The sequence below is a fragment of the Rattus norvegicus genome, chromosome 17 (genome assembly GCF_021556685.1).
Source record: "Rattus norvegicus strain SHRSP/BbbUtx chromosome 17, alternate assembly SHRSP_T2T, whole genome shotgun sequence".
NCBI lineage: Eukaryota > Metazoa > Chordata > Mammalia > Rodentia > Muridae > Rattus > Rattus norvegicus.
Window position 1 is genome coordinate 18848086 of NC_141550.1, and position 19703 is coordinate 18867788.

A 19703-nucleotide genomic window follows, 5' to 3' on the forward strand; every position below is an offset into this window, starting at 1 on the left:
TGCTTCTATGCACATGTGTACACACACACACACACACATACACACACACACACACACACGTGGTGCGCATGCTTGCATGTAGGGCATGCTCACATGTATGTGAGTTCACACGTTTCTGTGCATGGAGAGCCCAGAGCTTGACATTGGAAGTCTCCTTCGATCACCCTTCACCTTGTACACTGAGGCACCATCTCTTGACTGAACCCAGAGCTAATGTGACTGGTATAGCTGGCCAGCTTGCTCAGGTTCCTCTCTCTCTGCCTTCAGTTGGAATTACAAGTGGCTAACCCTCCCCGTCTGCTTTACAGGTTGGTTCAGGGATCTGAGCTCTGGTTCTTTCTCCTTGCACAAAAAAATGGTTTGCCCTCGGAGTCATCTAGCTACTCTGTTGGGTCCCTCTGCTTTCTCTTTCATTTAGTATAAAAATGTATACTTTCTCTTTTATTTAGTATAAAAGTAAGTGAAAAAATATTACTTCGAGGTGACTGGTAAGATGTGTGATGATAAAATGATACATAAAGGATAATTCCGATGCGGATACTCAGCTGGGGAGGCAACTGTCAGACTGCAGGGAGTACAATATAATATACAGGCACATCTAATGTTTCTTTCTCTTGACAATCAACATCATTCAATGGCAATGTAGTTTTTACAATGTAACTTCCTCTGATTACATACTTTTTCAACAAGCAGACATTTTTACTTGATCCTGTACATCTAGAATTGAACTTTGTATGTGCTCCGAAAACTCTTGAAACTATCGTAGTTCTTATTAATGGCTTCCTTGAGACAGTTGCCAATCAGTGAACTCTCCTGGATGGGAGAGCTTTCAGATTTGAAGAATTTCGATACAGCTTTCTGAATTACTTTGTAACCAAATGGTAGCCGGTTCTGTTTTCAGAAGAGACAGGGAAGCAGTTCTCTGTTCTCAAAGTCCTGGATGCTGAGAGCTCTGGAGGCTGAAAGGGTGTTTGCTTCCTTTCATTGGTGGCAAGAAGTCCATGGTGGGTGCGCGTCCATGTGTGCTGGGGGAGGGGACCTGTGTGATGTGTGCACTCAGAGGAGGGGATTTGCTTGCAGATCATGTTGCTTTTTAGAACCCGCCTTCTGTAGACAGAAGCACACTTAGAACTTGCCAGATTTGGACATTGAGAAATAATACTAAATCAAGGAAGAGTGCGAGAGCCCTGAGGAGATGTGAGATCTTTCTTTCCAGCCAAGTATTTTTAGGTAATTGTGAAATCACTGAATAGCCGGCATTTTCCAGTGAAAAGTGAAGTTTTTCACTGCTTAAAAAGAATAAGGAGGTATTTCATAAACAGCCTCCAGGAGAAGCAAGCTGAAGTTGGACTTCTCCTTATTAAGAATGTGCATGTGATGGTAGAGCGCTTGCCTAGGAAGCGCAAGGCCCTGGGTTCAGTCCCCAGCTCCGAAAAAAAGAACCCCCCCCCCAAAAAAAAAGAATGTGCATGTGACTGTCTAGCCTGTGTGCCTATGCTGTGCCCAGGATGGGGACATTGGTTGCTGTATAGGACATAGAGATCCCTCGAATCACTTCAGGGGCCCAGATGACTGCCCTGCCCTTTTCTCGGGGATGGTATTCAAAGTTCATATTTTGTAAGATGCAGATAAAAATAGTGCCGATTTCCTGAGGCGATGCTTCATGTGACTGTATGTGGTAGGATTATTCTCATTAAAGTCTCATGCTGTCCATAGGACTCTACTGATGCTAGAGAATGATTGGCCGTGGGTTAGGTGTGGGAGTCCATACCTATGATCCCAGTACCCAGGAGCAAGAGGATCAGGAATTCAAGGTTGGCTTGCCTCACATGAAACCTCTCAAGAGAGCAGAGGGAAAAACAACCATGAAAGAGAACATGGGGGCAGGAGAGGTTGGCTCAGACTTGTTCTACCACCCCGAGGACCAGAGTTCAGACCCCAGCATCCATGCAATAAACCAGTCTTTCTGGGAAATACCTATAGTTTCAGCTCTGAGGGTCAGGGTTTCAGCCTAGTCAAGAAGATGCAAACCTTAGATTTAGGGAGAGACCCTGCCTCAAAGGAGTGATGGGGAGGACACCCGATGTCCTCTGCTGGCTTCTGTGGGCACACACCCACACTTAACATGTATACATGTGTGTACTCACAGCCACACACATACACATACAAGCAAATAAGTCCTTTCAAAAGAAAAGAACTGGGATAGGAGTGAACAACTATAAAGTATGGTGCTAGCAACAGTGGGACTCTGTCTTTTGCCTCTTCTACCTCTGGCTCATCCCCTGGTGTCTGAAGGGATTTCATGGCTTATTATTATTAGCATGCACTGAGTCAGAGTGAACCAGGGGAGACTGTCTACTGAACGACTTTAAGGAAGAGATCAATTTTTCCCAGAGCTTCAGACTGTTCCTCTACCGGCTGACTAGGGCACCCAAGTATCAATCCCACCAGGTTGTCTTGGACCAACCTGTGTAATAGCTTCTCACTTTTACCCAGGTTGCCTTGCCATGGTAAAGAAAATTACTCAGTCCAGGGAGGTGTTAGGTCTTTTGTGAACCCGACAGCAAGAGTCCCTCACCTTCTGGAGTCATGCATGAGCTGATTCGCTAAGCTCTTGTCCTCCTCCCCCTATCACTAAACAAGCATCATTTCATCAACCGAATGAAGGGAAAGCCATGGCAAAGAACTTCCTCCTCCTTGGCTCTTGGCAGCATGCTGCTCTTCAGAGGACCTAAGTTCAATTCCCAGCATCTGTATGGTGGCTCAAAATACGATGTATCGCCCATCCCAGGAGATCTACCGCCCTCTTCTGGCTTCTGAGGGCACTGCACACACTTGGTGTGTGGACATACACATGCAAGCAAAACACCCATACGTATAAAATATAAATACATAAAACTTCAAACAAATAAAAAATAAAGGTGGAGACAGGGTAAGTTGGGTTCTAACTCACCCCACCCTTTTGCCACATCTTAAGATCAAAAAGTGGGAGAAAGACAATCCAAAGTAATTTTTCACCAACTACAACTAACACAGGGCCGCTTGGACGGCTTCCACTGCTGCCCTCACTGGCCCTTTCTATGACTGGTTTGTGTTTGTATTTGCTGGGGCCCTAATTCCCAGTCTCACTCACACAGCTTTGTACTTAGCAGAAGAGAAACATTTAGATTCCCAATTAAGGCATTTTAGCTGAAGGCCACCTCTCTTTAATGGTCATAAGTGAATCTCTCTTAGGCAATAGTGAGAATGCGTAAGAAAACAAAACATGTATTTTAGGCAAGTGTGTGTACTGGGCTCAGAGGAATTACGAAGTTCCTGGGAGAGAGGACAAAGCGTAGTGCGTCTGAACAACTATACGTGATACAGAGGGTGCCCTGTGCTCTGCCAGACCCAGATGAGACACTTCATACATGTAGGTAGGAAGGCTACATGGGAACATGTAATGGGAACATGTAGTGTTTGGATAGCACCCAGCCTCCTCGTTGTCACCAAACAGGAAGAAAGGAGCCTTTAGCTGTGACTCCCAGGCTGCTGTGCAGAAATGCAGGCATGGTAGTTACCCAAGGCTTACCAGAAGCTGTTCCTCCAGGGAGGCAGGAGAGCAGGCAGCATTATCTCCGTGAAGCTGAGATCCCGCAGGTTGTTTGCTGTTCTCTGTCCGTTAGGTGATGCAAACCATTTTCTCCCCATAGCCCTATAGGAGAGCGTCTTTAAAATCAGCACGGTATTGCTGGGAAGTTAATCTTCAAAGTCTCCCCGTGGAATGTAGGGCGCCCCAGTGTGTGGCCAGTGCAGAATGAAGCCTGAGGTCTTTGTACTGTGTGAAATAAAGCCCGTATCTTCCTGTTGGAGTCTCTTGCAGTTCATCACTCATTCATTTATCTGACAAACGATTTGCTCACACAGCATCGAGCATTGTAAACACGGAAGGGATCAAGGTAGACACGGGCTGGCCCTAAGGAAGCTTTCCAAACTTAGGTTGATACTATTGAAAGTGCAGAGAGTGGATGGGAAAAAACAGGGAGACCAACTGGGGACCCAAGGGGGAGCCTGGGATGAGATTGAAGAGGCACCTGTGGGTGAGGAAGGCAGGAAGCAGAAACAAACAGAGACTAGAAGGGGACTGGAGATGGATGGAGTGCTCTTGGCAACCAGTCCAAACTGGAAAAAGATGAAGATAGGCACAGGAGTTTATACAAACATTCTCTCCAGTGGACCCATCTGGGCCACGAGTGGTGCACACTTACCCATCTCTCAATGGCAGTGATTTAAGCAGAGCATCTCTCTCACAATTTTCCAGTCTCTGGGAGGCTGGGCAGTGAATCTTCTGACTCCTGTTGAGTGTATACCATGTTAAAAGTGTAGATGTCACCCCGCATCTGTGTTGATGTGTGCTAATACATTGGAATTCCTTATCACAGGAGATGCTTCAAGATATACATTTGAAAGTGTGAATAGTTCTAAAGCCAATGAAGGCGAAGTTTTTCTATTCATGCTTATACATGACTAAAGTTATCTTTAAATTATGCACAATGACCCTGGAATGTAAGTTATGACAATATGTCATAATGAACATTGGTGCTTCCAGGCTTCGATTCAGTAAAATAGGATCCTTCAACATGAGTAACTGCGAAACCATAGCAGTGGTGGTGAAAACCAAGATGGCGGCTGAGCAACTCACAAGAGGGTAGCAGATACCACGTGCATACCCAAGACCAAGGGATGACTCCTGTCCTCAAGTAGGAAAGAGGGAGATAGCATGAGATTTCAGGATGCCCTTCAGAATTTGTCAGCTGTATGTTTCTAGAATTTTCTTTTTAGGATTTTGAAATCAGTGCTAACCTGGGTAACTAAAACAATGGAAAACAAACCTGTAAATAGTTGGAGATTGCTTTAATTTCTTTCGTTAATAGTGAAGAATTTGAGGTGATCGCTTTGTGGGGATGCAGTTATCTTACTCTTTTATGAGCTATAGTTGTGTGTGTATATGCGTGTGTATACACACACGCATATGCACACACATGCACACACAGACACACACTCACAGACACACACACATACAGAGAAACACACGCACACACAGACATACATGCACACACACATACAGAGAAACACACGCACACACAGATACACACAGACACACACACAGACACAGGGGGAGGGAGGGAGGGAGGGAGAGAGAGAGAGAGAGGGAGAGGGAGAGGGAAAGAATGAATATATGTAGGGGTTAGAGGTTGGCATCCATTGTCTTCCACCACTCACTATCTTACCTTTTGAGAAAGCAACTCACACTGAATGCAGAATTCAGCAGTTCAGTCAGGTGAGCTGACCAAGTCTGGCCAGGGTTCTATCTACCTGCACCTCCCCAGCGTTGGGACTGCAGATGTTCACCACCACATCTGGATTACATGTGGGTACTGGGGATCGAAGCTCGGATCTTCATGCTTGCTCAGCAGACGACTTACTGACTGTACCATTTCCCTAGCCCCTGCTCTTTTCCTATTTTATCTACTACAATCTACCTTAAAGTATATTATAATTCATATGATTCATTCCATCACACACACACACACAGTTCATATATATATATATATATATATATATATGACTAATTAACAAACTTTCCAGATAAAAACGAGTTACCTTATATTGCACATCCTAGCATTGATGTCCTACTCAGCGTTTATGGGTCTATAATTCTTTTTCCCTACTTCCCTACATCCCTGGATGCTTGTAACAGTCTTTTAAGCAATTACATCCACTCAAAGATTTCTCTTCTTTGGCCTCTAATGGGCGTTAAGTAAACACTGTTCTTTTTGCTTGGGATTTACTATCATTGATGGGCACTCGTTTGCTATCATTTGTCCTCAACAACTGCTCTAACGGGGGCAAGCATACAACTTGGCATATGAAGCAAGCATGAACTAGGAACTGCCATGTTGTGTTCTCTTTTTTGAGAAGCCCAATCTGGTGAGAATAGGAGTGTACATCACACACACACACACACACACACACACGTAAACACACATGTAGAGACACACTCTTACACACATACAGACACACACAGAGACACATGCACACACACACAAACACACACAGAGGCACATGCATGCATATACACACACACAGTACATTCTGGAACACAGACCCATTTTCCCTTTAGATTTATAACGCACATTTCTCAGTGAAGGAACCCATTTCTGTTATCCGTTTAATATTTAAAGTTGAGATCTCCCTCAATTTTATCCTCCGTCATAAACCTGCTCTCCCCTTTTGATTCCACACCTTTCAGTTTGGAGGTAGCATTCATAATTCACAATTCATAGAAGAAATGTGTACGGTCAGAGACTCGAGAGTACACAGTACTTTGTATGCCGATATAGCTTTTTAAGGCTATTTTGGAGCCCATTAGAATTTCTAACGTGATTTCTCAGCCCTCCTTATAAAACATTTTATTCCTAATATGTTTTATAAATAACATGACTTATGGTGTTAGTGTGGAGACTTTCACATAGGGTGGAGAAAATGCAGTGGAATATTCTGGTATCTGATGGGGGGGAAAATTATAAAAGGTTTGATTCCAAAGCTCATCCTCGTGTGTGTCCACACAGGAACCTTAAAGCTCTAGAGACCTCCTCATTCCAGCCCGCTTGTGATGCTTTTCATGTTGGGAAATGGCCTATCCCAAGTGGAAACCAGCACAGGGAAGTGAAGGCAAACGTGGCATTAATTTCTACTCTTCTGCTTAGAGACTGCCGAGTAAGATGAGACGTTTAAATATGTCCTCTAAGATCTGGAGGGGGTGAGAGCATAGCTTCTGATGAGGTAGTAGAGATGGCAGGGGGCACACAGATTAGATAAGCCCTCTCTCTGATTCAGGGCCCCGCCTCAGCGGTGTCATTCGCCCCTTCCACATAGTCCTGGATGAAGTGTTCATATGTTGAAACTTTTATAAGATTTAGGAAAAACGTAAAAAGCACCTTGAGGGGGCCAGTGTGGTGGCATGGCAGCATTTGGGAGGGTGAGGCATTGCGATTACCAAGGGTTTTGGGACAGCCTGGGCTACACAGTGAACCCGGACTATCCTGGGCAACACTATGAGAGTCTATCTCAATTAAAAGCAAAACCAAAAATGGAACCAGAAGTGGGTGCATTGGGTATGGTTTGGAATTAGTAAGAAACATGTCTGTACCATGTGGTGTGTCATCGGGGCCTCAGTGATGGGGACATTGTTGGGATTTATTTGCATTTTCAGTCAATAGTTTGTCGAAACGTGGGATGTGCTTTTGTGTGTGTGACTTGAAAGTTTCATTCTGCCCCTCATCTTCTCGGAAATAATCTTTTATTCTTTTCACAATGGAGGAAAACAAGTGACTGCATACTTTGGCCCATCTAGAGCAGTAGTTTTAGCCAGCCTGGCGCATGGCTAATGCTTCTTCAATCCTGGTTGCTACCACGTGTGCTGTGCCTTTCCCCTCTTTTCCTCTCCCTTTCTGTTTCCTGGTGTTAACTGGGTTGCATATCTAATGCAAGTAGATATAACTGAATGAAGCACACTGGTCTTGCTGGCGTCCGTGCTTGTAAAGCTGGGGCTAAATTTGGCCTCACTAGCAGAGATGTGATCTTCCCCTGCATTTGTCTGTGGGAAGAACCCACATTCAAGTGGACCGCCCTTGGACTTGAGAGCCAGGAGAGCGTTTGCCAGGGTGTTCAGTGATGCTGTGCCTCTGACTTCCCATCTGGAATATGAGTGGCTTGCCCTCTGAGGCTTCCTCCACTTCTTAAGAAAAAAAAATGTCACCTTAAATCCTTGGTGCTTTGAGACTTTGAAGTCCCCGTAGAAAATACATATGAAAAGCCATAGCCTCCGTTTATCCAATCCTGGTAAGTTTTAGTGGCTTTTTTGGTCTGTGTCCTCCTTGGTGCTCAGATGGAGCTAATGACCTCCCCACCACCCTGGAGATGTTGGTAAAACAGCATCAAAGGAAAGGAGGCAGTCACAGAGGCAAGGCCCTTCTAGATGCTTAACCCCTTCCACTGGTCTCCAGAGCAAGCAGAGGGGACTATCGCTTTGCTTGGCTTTGAGATGGGGCTTTCTCTGGAGTGAAATCTGGCAACTGTGTCACAGTCAAACTGCAGGGCTCATACGACAGTTTGGGGAGAAGGGGGGAGACAGAAATAGCAGATTTCAAAATAATCCAATTACCACAGCAGGCAGAGCACAGTTGGGCAACAAGAAGGCAAGAAGATCGGCCCCAGAGCCTGACTCTGCTCTGTTGATGGAGTGCAGACTCGATGCATGCACTCCTCCATGCACCCACCCACTGCACATACGCACACACACAAGTGCCAACCCATGTTATGGCTAGAAAAACAGCCCAGTCCCAACACATTCTGAGTAGGAGGCTCGTGTGGTGTCATGTTCAGATGCCGCCAGGGCTTCTCTCTCTTTCCCGTGGTCTAATATCAGGCTGTGCTGATGGACACATAGACCTATTTTTCAAAATGTGTGTGTGTGTGTGTGTGTATATGCATGTCCATAATTACATATGTGTTCCTGAGTATGAACACATGGATGCCACTGAGTGGATTCTCCTGTTTCTGCCTCCCATGTGGCTTCAAGAGTGCTGGCATTGCAGATGTGCTCTGCACCAGGTTTTATGTGGCTTGGGGGATCTGAACTCAGGTTCCCACACTTGTGAGACCTCTCCAGTCCTAGGCCCGTTATTTTAAAGCCTCTTTCCCGACTTCATCCCTGTACAGGAGAATGTCATAGGTAGAATGTCACCCGTAGATCACTAAGCCGAAGGTAGCACATTTGGGCCGCCTCTTCGGGGGGGGGGGGGCAAAAACTCTTACCCAAATCTACAGATCTTGATAATAATAATGGCAGGGAGGAAAGATTCCAGAAAAATACCCCATGACTGGGGGGTGCTGCTCAGTGGTATTTTACTGTTTAATTTATATGAGGCCCTGTGTCCAGTCCCCAGTTCCCCAACACTGCAGTGTGCAACTGCAGTCAGGTGCCTGTGGTGATGTAAAACGGAACCCGTCAGTGTGCTGGTTGTAATGAATACCAGAACAGGAGCACTGTGGATTAAAGGGGGAGGTACTAGGTGCCTAGCACAGCAAGGGTGGGGGTGGGGTTGAGGAGAGAGAGGGAGAGGGGAGGGAGGGAGAAATGAGCAGACCCTCAGAGACAGGACCTGTATTTCCTCAAAGGGAGATTCCACCAAACAGCTTTTGCAAATGCTAAAGCATCCCCGTGAGTTAGCCAGGAAAGGGAACATTACAAAGGAATTTAGGAATGGGAGTGTTTATTACATTCAGAACCATACATGTCTTTAGGTAACGAGCAAGGTCTCACATAAAATTATGAATATAGTTCTGTAATAAAATGGGAAAAAACTGAATTCGAGAAAAACGGCGGCGGGAAATGCACGGGGCGGGAAACAAATGACGCTTGGCATCGAAAATTCCAGCTTCAAATTTTAGATCTAAGGAGGGAGGCTCTAGCTCGGCGGGAGAATGCTTGCCTTGGGCCCTTAGATTTAATCCAACATTACCGAAATAGCCGTAATCATAGTAAGACTTTTCAGTTCTGTAATTTGTTAGCCCTGTGACGGTGGGGCAGCCAATTAAAATCTGGGAAGTTTTTATTATTTGTTTTATTCCTTCTCTTGACCTTAAAACAGATGCAATTATAATATCTATCTCAGGGGCGTCACGATGATTAAGCAGCGTAATGTTATTCAGATATAGTTTGTGAATTGAAGGGGCCGGTGTTTATGATAGTTCCAGAAGCCTGCCTAGGTTTTATGATATGGAGTAAGGCTTGGGTATTCACAGACAGGAGTAGGGTAGAGCATCATCCACACAGAAGACCCACCCTGCAAAAATTATAAATTACGCACAAATTACTTCTCTTTCTGCTCCTTACATTCCTGGCCCAGAAGTTGTATGCTTAGAGAGTTGGTTTTGTTGTTGTTGTTTTTGTCTTGTTTTGTTTTGTTTTCTGAAGCACTCTGGCAAGCCGCAGAGATCGTGGTCCATCCTCTACCATGCTTTAGGAGACATTACCTGATCGTAAATCCCGCCTGGGAGAGGAACAGACTAAAGAGAGGTCTTCTTCATTTAGTCACTGACTCTAACTTGGGAAGGTACTGGCAGGGGAGCAAAGAACAAGAGTGTCCCCAGTGAGACTCCGAGCCATTCCGGAAAGCAACCTCCCCAAGTGTGTGCCCCTTCTGTTCCCTTCACGCCCCAGCCCAAATAGCTTCTGCCTCCCAATCACGGGCTCTACCAAGTGTCTCCTTGGGGTTTCGTTTTCCTGAGCTTTTCATCTTGATTTCTTGAAAACCCCAAGGAGACGAGGTCAACTGGAATGATCTGCTGCTTGTACAAATTTGTGTGCAAGGCTGGGTGGAACCCACTCTATTTATAAACAGGGGTCTAGTGAGAAGGTGTAACTGTGTGCTCAGGACTGTACTTGGAGATGCAGTCATGTGTGCATGTGAGTGGGCGCCCACAGACGTGTTGTAGCCTCATTAACATGGGAAAGACACCCTGACATTAATTAGGAGGGGTGATAGGAACGATGACAGCAAAGCACTTTGGGCACTGCAAGGATGATGTAACACTGTGTGGCAGGGAGAACTTGCTCTCCCGTTCTTGGGAACAGCAGTGGGAGTTAAACATGGACACATTCAAATGTCCGGATGTGATCCTACAGCCTGTACAGGAAGCCTGCAAGTTTCTGATGCGTCCCTGCTTGCTTGCAACCTGTACCGTTCTAGGTAGAGAAGGTTGCAGAGTGTAATTTGGGGCAGAAACTATGCCCTGTTGTTTGTTTATTATTCCCAGGTTTGCTTGTAGGGCTGAGCTCTCGCACTCAGAAGAGAACAGCTGTGTTTGGAAATTACGGCAGAAACAGCACAGGAAAATTGAATTAAGGGAAGACACCCGGAGAGTCCGTCTCTGATGGATGATATTTCTTACCTGATCTCCATCGTTCCCTGTGAAGAGATAAAAACTAGGAAATTGGATTTGAAAAAATGGATTAAGACAAATGACTGGTTACTCGGGGTTTTTTGACCTTCGCTGTTTCCAGTTTTATTAGTACCATGTAAAGAATCTGCCTTCTCACATCAAATACTTCTGAAGCGTGCCCGCAGCATTCAATTTCAATACATGGTTTTCTTTTCTTTTTAAGGATTGATTTACTTTTTAGTTTTTATAAGTACACTATTGCTATCTTCAGACACGCCAGAAGAGGGCATAGGATCCAATTATAGATGGTTGTGAGCCACCATGTGGTTGCTGGGAATTGAACTCAGGACCTCTGGAAGAGCAGTCAGTGCTCTTAACCCCTGGTAGGAGGCTGGAGGGCTGACTCAGCAGTCAAGAGAACTTATAAACAGAAGACCTGAGTTCAATTCTCAGCATCCACATGGTAGTTCACAGCCAAAACTCCAGTTCCAGGTCATCTGATGCCTTCTTCTGACCGTTGTGGGCAACAAGTGTGCATGTGGTATATGTGCATCTGTGTGGACAATAACTCACCCATAGCATAAAAGTGAGTAAGTCTAAGAATGCTTAAATTGCCTGGTATAAGGGTTGGGCAACAATGGACAGGTGGAGGAGTGTTATAGAGTCTTATTTAGGGAAATGGTACAGGGGAATGGTACTGACCTAGGTCATCGCTTTACAGTGGGGTAAACCCACTATAAACCAAATAAAACCATAGTCAGGCAAACACTGTGGAGAGTCACTTAATCCCCCTAACCTCTGGAGTGTCTTAGGTTACTAACATGACGTACTGTGGCATATGGCTTGTTACTGCTCTACTGGGAGGAGCGAGGGTAGAGTTGGAATGGGTGAGTTAGGAGTTAAGATGAGCTCCTGGCAACCTGTTCACTTGGAGTGCGGACTAAGAAAGGAAGAAGAAGCAACATACCATAAAACATTTGAAAGAAATGGACACGTAGAACTTTATGACTGGCAGTTTTGAAGGGTGAAGAGAGATCAGAGATAATTTCTGGGCCTTGAAAATTGTGTTCCATGATTAGGCTAATATGGTCAGCAGATAGTGTGAGTGTCAATATCGATGAGGAATGTAGGTTGATGATGGACATTAGCAAAATGTGTGTGTGTGTGTCCAATAAAAAATGGATCAGAAAGCTCATGGCTTAAGTTGGAAGAACGGTGAGGTGGACCTACAGGATCTCTGCCCCACAAAAGGCAAGGGAGGAGGTTTCTGTACTCTGCTTCTAATAGCAGCCATGAACAGTATTAGACTATCTTTCAAGTTGACACTTCTTTTTCCTGATAGAGATGTCAAATCTACTCTTGGGCTCTCCACACAAGCATAAAGCAGACACGGAAACTGTGCAATCACCGTTCTACTTAAGGAAAGCTCACTTGTCTTCTCCTAACACACTGATCTCAGTCCCAGGGCCCCGGACATACCAAACGTGCATGTTAAGATGGTGTAACTCTAGCTCTAGAAAGAGAACAAGTAAAAAAATGTGCAAGCATGGATGTGCTGACGTTTGAAGCTCCCAGTCTCTAGGCACTGTGGCAACTCTTCAGCTTGCTTTCCACAATCTTCCCCTAGAGGTAAATTCCTGATTAACAGTGTTCAGGGTGGGGTTAACTGTGTCTCGTTCTGATCACTTGGACCTATCTCTTATTCTGTGTTGTTAAGGAAGTTTCGCTGTAGCTTGGACCTCTTGCTTTTGTCAGTCATAAGTTTCAGTGCTAGCACAAGGATGACAATATTATAGTTATTTTTAATCTCTGTGACAAGCTAAAGGCAGCTCCAGCAGAAGTTATTAAACATAATTAGAGTTAGTTTGAAGGACAAATGGCTGGTTGCCGCGGGTGGCATCAGATCATGGGTAGCACCAGGGCTGTGTTGACCTTGATTTTGGGGTGACAGTGACTGGGTCTACATTTTGAGGATTCCTAATGGTGACTGAGACTTTCTATTCTGTTCCCAACATCACGTTGCACCATGACAATTAAATTCCTTTGCCTTACTTGATTTTAATTATGCTAAATAAACATTTTGTTGACAACAGGCAACTGAAAGAACATTAGCTTCTATAGTTAGCTCCTCTCTAACTAGAAATTGCTTCATAATCTTAAAAGGACAAAACTGGGGAGGGGGAACTGGATAGATAGTTGAGCTCTTAGGAGTACATACTGCTCTTGCAGAAGACTGGGGTTTGGTTCTTGGCACTTATGTCAGACAGCACACACATCAGCTCCAGGGGATCTAGCACCCTCTTTTGGCCTCCTTGGGCACCTGTATTTACATCCTGCATAATCATACACATGATTTAAAAGTAAAAAAAAAATAGTTTTTTTTTCAAAAATTCAATTGTGAGGTCTTTCCCATGCAGTTGCTAGCATGGTCTGGCTTTACTCAGCTCTCAGGATCAGGTTCACACAGGGTGTCAAGACCATAGATAGAGCTAGAGAGGTTCTACTGCTGTTCAGAATTTGATCACTGAGAACAACCTTTACAACATGCAAACATCAACATCAAAAGAATCACCCTTTTAATGATGAGACGTCCTCACGAGCTGCAGATTGTCCGGGGTGTATTTAAAACATGGCCAGGCCAGCATTGTGCCCTATGACGTCAATTGATGTTTTTGTGAGCAAGGTAAAAAGGAATCACATCTTTTGTGGAGTTGACATGGACAATTGCAAAACGAGCCTGCGAAATGGCCTCCAGGCTTCCTGTGGAAGCAGGTACATGGAAACAGGCAGAATAAAGACCCCTTTATGTGCTTTTAAACTAACGTATTGAGTTCAGTATTTTTTCATAGGGAACATATTTTCAAGCTGTAATGGCGGTCAGAGGCTCCCTGTAAAATTTCTATTGAAAAGGCTTTGTCTAAGCGTTCTTTGCACAGTTCCCCGAAGGCTGTCAGTTTCCCTCTTGTCTCAGAGCACCTTGTAAATACAGTACATTCATCACAGTGGACATCTTGTTTACTTGGGGAGTTGCCTTGGGAGGAGAGGATGAAGCCCGTATAAGACAGGCTCTAAAGATTCAGGGAAGTGGTTTGGAGTTACTGCCGTCAACTTTACTAGTGAGAGGTTGAAGAAGCCTCACCGTGTAACCCGAAAGCCTCTGAGTCCATCCTTTACAAAAAGATGGCACCCATGGGATCAGGAGTTCAAGACCACCTTAGCCACCTTAGTTTTTCGATCAAGCTGGGGACTTCGTCTCAAGACACAAGAATTAATGAGGCTTGCAGAGCTGCGGCTTAGGAATAGGTTTGCCACTCAGTCATGAGGACCCGAGTTTCAGTCCCAAGCGTCCAGTTGGTATGGCAGTATACTCTTGAATTCTAGGTCAGGGGATGCTGGGATTGAATTCTAGGCCAGGGAATGCTGGGAATGGAGGATCAGTGGACAGCTCCTCCAGTTGAATCAGTGAGCTCCAGGTTCTCTCTCTCTAGTGGGAGACCCTGTCTCAAAAACTAAAAGGAGGAGCTTTTTTTTTTTTTGTTTGTTTTTTTGGGTTTTTTTTTTTTTTTTCGGAGCTGGGGACCGAACCCAGGGCCTTGCACTTGCTAGGCAAGCGCTCTACCACTGAGCTAAATCCCCAACCCCAAAGGAGGAGCTTTTGAGGAAAACACGTGACATTTACCTCTAGCGTTTATATGAGTGCAAATGCATGCACCCACATATGTACTCACACACATGGACATATTCATTAGTATATGGCACATATACAATAACAAGAACAGAGGAGAATTATAAAATCGCCAATGTGTAGGTTTAGTGTCATTCAAAGTAGCTGAGTCCAGAGGACGCTTTCCTGTGGTGATGCTGAGAAGGGCGGGGCAGCAGCAGCCAACAGCTCAGATCTTGATGATATGACTACAAGAAAGGTTTCTTTTTTTTTTTGGTCATGTTACAGTTAACTGAGGGGAGGTGTCTCTAACCACAGTGAGCTACATATATAAGGAAGCAATTTCCAGACCCAGGAGCTTTCCTCTCATGGCTCTGCTCAGCCATTCCTGAGGCATAGGGAAAACTCAAGCATCTTTTGCATCTGGAGGAAGAGAGAGGGAATGAAGGTTTGCTAATGGAATTAGCAGAGGTTAACCACATGGATGTAGCTAGCCACAGGAAGCTGGGACATGTCAGCAGTGTGTCAAAGAAACAGGGGGAGTTGGGTGGCTGGACACCTCACGGGCATCTGTCACGACCAGGTAGCCTCCTGACCCAACACCCTTCACACCCACTGGCCAGTTTTCAGAACATCACAACTCTATTCCAGATACAACTGAGCCCTCTCTATTTCTATTGTCAGGATTCTCTGACTTTCAAGGCATCTATTCTGAATTTCTCCTCCTCAGTATCATCTATTAGGAGAGATGGGCAAGCAGTCATGACATCTCTGCACACAGAGGAGTCTTCTAAATGACACTGCTGACACATGTCCCACGATGACCACCATGGGCTTGGAGGGAAATCCTGCCTGTTACCTACCTCTCCTGTTGGTCAGGAACCTCCCCGTTCCTCTTCCTCTTCTTCTTTTCTCCCTTCCTTCCTTCCTCCCTCCCTCCTTCTCTCCCTCCCTCCCTTCCTTCCTCCCTCCCTCCCTCCCTCCTTCCCTCTCCCTTCCTTCCTTCATTTCTTTCTTCTCCTCCTATCCCTTGTTCCTCCCCTTCTTCTTCTCCATCCTCTTCCTTCTCTTCCTCCTTTTTCTCCTCTTCCCATTAAGAGCGGGCTCCTTTTCCTAGTCTCGTTTACTATATTCCAATGGAAGTCCTCCCGTTGTTCCACTCCTCACCATCCGTGATGTGTCAGCATTTGCATCCTATTCTTTAGGACTGGGCTCACCTCCAGTCTACTCTTTGTACCTGCCACCAAAACTGCAGGAAGTCTTTACCGATGTCAAGTTTCGATTAGCTTTTATTTGCCAGGCAACGGGGCACAAGATACACACCCAGAGGAGAGGGGTGGAGGAGTCACTATATAAGATTATCGCCACACATGTTTTTATATATGTCTGAGGGGAAAGCCATTTGGATCCTGTAAGAAGCGGGGTGAGACTAGTGGATGTTCTGCAAAGAGCTTCATGCTCGGACCCCTTGGTCAGCACGGGAGTAGCGTGCACAGGACCAGTGTGTTTGAGAGCTCTTGGCCCAGGGCTACACCTATACATGCATTCACTGTCTCTCGATCACCTTCTTATAGAAGGAGGCACCAGTTACAGCATGGTTTCTCTGTGAAATGAGCTTGGAGCTCCAAGTAACTGATCGACGAATGAACTTTTCGTACACGACTCATTCATAAATTGAGGCCGTCCTGTCCCGGGCATGTTACTCAGAGATAGCATTTATCTGCGCTCCATCAATATGAGCTTGTCAACCTGACTTATGTGTACTTTTCTCTGCCCTCGTTTTGATGATGGCCTTGCCTTTAAGATTTAATAGTCTCTTTCTGTTTGGAGAAACATTCCCTTTTGGAGGGCCTTCAAATGCTCTCATGAATCGGAATAGCGATTTCGCTTTATCTTGCAATTTATCTTTAGTAGGACTCACAGCTAAGAGCAGCTTTTCTATGCAGGCAAGGGAGAGACTGTAGAAAAATGGCAAACTATTTTAAAAAAAAGGAAAAGAAAAAAGGGGACATTTTTCTGGGATTATAAATGGTTAAGAAACTCTGAAGTTTATAATTCTGTGTGTGTGTGTGTGTGTGTGTGTGTGTGTGTGTGTGTGTGTGTGTGTTGTGTGCATGAGTTTATGGGTTCCACATGGAGAAGGGAGCAGTCTAAACCATCCAAGCAAAGTAGCTAATTAACATAGAGGTTCTGAGCGTGTTATAGTGTGTTGACACGGAGACCTAACCCACAGATCTTTGTGGGAGTCAACGACCAGGTCACACACTTTGTTCACTTCTGATCTGTGTGCACGTATAAAGCCTGCTGGGACACACCCTTGCCTGCATCCATCTACAGAGTAAAAGAGCGTTGAACCTCGTTTCTGGAGACGTTGCCCTGGGGGAACTTCCTCTCCGTGTACAGATCCAACTTTCCCACTGTCAGCAGAGCGGCCGACAGGGTACGGTCACAAATGTTGCTGACATGGCTCTGGGGAAAGGTGGAAGGAGGAGGCAAGGATGATGCCATCTCATCAAGGAACAAGACTGTCAGAGGTGGCACTTCCACATTGCAAAGAGTACTTTGTTTCTCCCCTCCTCCTGCACCCCTGCAGCAGCAAGAAACATTTTTCCCCCAGCCTGTTATTCTGACTTGCACTGGCAGAGTCAGACTATAAAGCCGCTGTAGTTAACACCTAGTGAATAGAAGTCGTCTTTAATGGCCTTTCCCTTCTGTATTTAAAACAATGCTGCAAGCCTCTGCAAGAAGTCTAATTTGATGTTTTGTTGTGCCTTTTGATGGCTCATTGTCACTGTCAGAACAGTGAGGATAATTTCGGTGTCGACAGCTCTCTCCCATCTCCAGTCGGAGATCATCCTCCCTGGCTCTGTCTTCATAGATTGCAAGTCACCTTCGTGTTTAATGTTCACTAATTAGCAAATACCTCAGCAAAGGGTTTGGCGGGACTTGAACCTCGAAGGTGTGGCTTAAGACAAAGAAGCATTCATATGCATGAACAGAGGTCGACTTCATGAGCTGAAGAGCGTTGCTGCTTAAAGTGGGACATGATAATGAAATACTCTTACGCTATCCTGAACACCGGATGCTAAACCATGGAAAAGGCAGTGTGTGTAGTCTTGACTACACTCAGGACGCTTTGAGAGCTGCTATAAAAGTAACCCTGGCGCATTGGTGTAAAATGCCAACAGCCTCCATTAATTAAGGGAAGACCTAGGGGGTTGGGGGAGATGGCTCAGTGGGTATGGATGTTTTTCCGCATAAGTCTGTGAGGACCTGAGTTCAAATCCCATCATCTAGTTAAAAGCAGGATGACGTCACAGTTATTATAAGCCCAGTGCCGCCAGTTGGGAGGGTTGATGGAGGTTGCCTGCTACCAGCCCAGCTCCAAGCTAGCCAACATGTCTCCAGGGGAAACGATGATAGGGCTGGGTATCCGTGTCCTCTTTGGACCGTCATGCATGTACAGGCATGTCTGGTGCACATACATGCTTATTTATCATCTGCACATAATTTAAATGAAAAAAATGCCATCACATACATCCCATGAATTGTCTTCTGACTCTTTTTAAATACAAACCGTGGCATCGTATCTTATATTTGGATAAGGAGCAACCGTGAAATATGAAGAATAACCTATAAATCATTAAGCCACATAGATTAATATTTTACAACAATCTCAAGTTTACACATTTCCAAGCCATTTTCTTCCTTTAAATTTTTTTAAATTTATGCGTATGGCTGTTTTACCTACATTTATGTCTGTGCGCTGCACGTACCCCTCGTGATCACAGAGACCATATTGGGAGTCAGAGCCCCTGAGACTGGAGTTAGACAGTTGTGAACCACCATGTGGATGCTAGGAGTCAAGCCCAGGCCCCCTTCAAGTGTATCAACTACCCTTAACTGCTGAGTTAGCTCTCTAGCCCGAGGCCTTTATTATTGTGTCTTTTTTTTTTTAAATTTTATTACTACTGTAATTATTTTAACATCTAGAGATAGGTGGAGTCCTTGATTCCCTAGGTTTTGGAGACTTGCACTTCTCCTTCCGAAGCGTCCCCCACAAAGACTGTCTAGAGTCCTGTGGCTGTCAATGTGCTGAGGCTTCTGTTCACTCGCAGGTGACACCCATCAAATAGAGCAGATACCTCTTGATGGAAATTGGGCCCAGTGGGTTCCTTTACGGCCTCCGAATGTGCTTCGCCTCTGTTGGCGTTTCCGTTTTACTGCTGACACTCTGCTGACCACCAGCATAAGCGGCTGTAAAAACACAGTGCTTTATCATCTGTTTGGGGGGTCTCCTGTGCTGAGCACTTCATGAAGAGACTTTAACGCTCAAAGAACCTTTATGAGCCCCGCGTGCTAAAATGCTTGACCTGGAAGTTCTTTGAGGAATGTTTTCATATTTAATTTCTGGAGGCTTCCAACAACAAAGGCAGGTCTTTTATTGTCCTTTCTATTTCTTGTGGTCAAGAGCCACTAGTTCATATAGTTATTAATCTGGTGATGTTTATGATCGGGGTTATAATGATTTTTGCGAATGAATTGAACTAGCAGCCCTTTTAAAACAACGTCAGCATTCCCATAAAAGTCAGCGCTGCGAGTTTTAATGAAGAAGTTAGTTCTCCTGGAACTCAACTGATAGTAGGATGTTAGAGGCACTTTGTATGCAACTATTGGCATATTTCTCAGATAAACCGAACCCCTGGTGGAGCATAAGGCATGGCTTTTCAATATGTCCCTTGTAATTTGCTTCCTAGACAATGACATTACCTGTTAGGTCGGGTTTTTCCTCCAAGAACCCTGTCCTCATCGTAAGGAAAGTGAAAAACCACTGCACCAGAAACGCCCCTCCAGGGCCCGGCTTTTCCCAGGTAGGAAAGACTCCTCCACTTTGGAGTACTTGCTTACCGTTGTCCAACTGAGATTGATCTAAGTGCTAGGCTCATGTGAGGAAAGAGGAAAAAGGAGCAAGGCCGCCGGAAGCCACAGAAAGGAAAAGATAAAATCCGAATCCGCGTGGGGATGTCCCCAGTGGAAGATCTAACATGGC

General features: G+C 45.1%; 1 protein-coding gene across 16 annotated transcripts in view; it reads left to right on the forward strand.

The window, feature by feature from the left end:
* Atxn1 (ataxin 1) overlaps nucleotides 1–19703 on the forward strand; it is a 410902-nt gene that overhangs the window by 168497 nt on the left and 222702 nt on the right.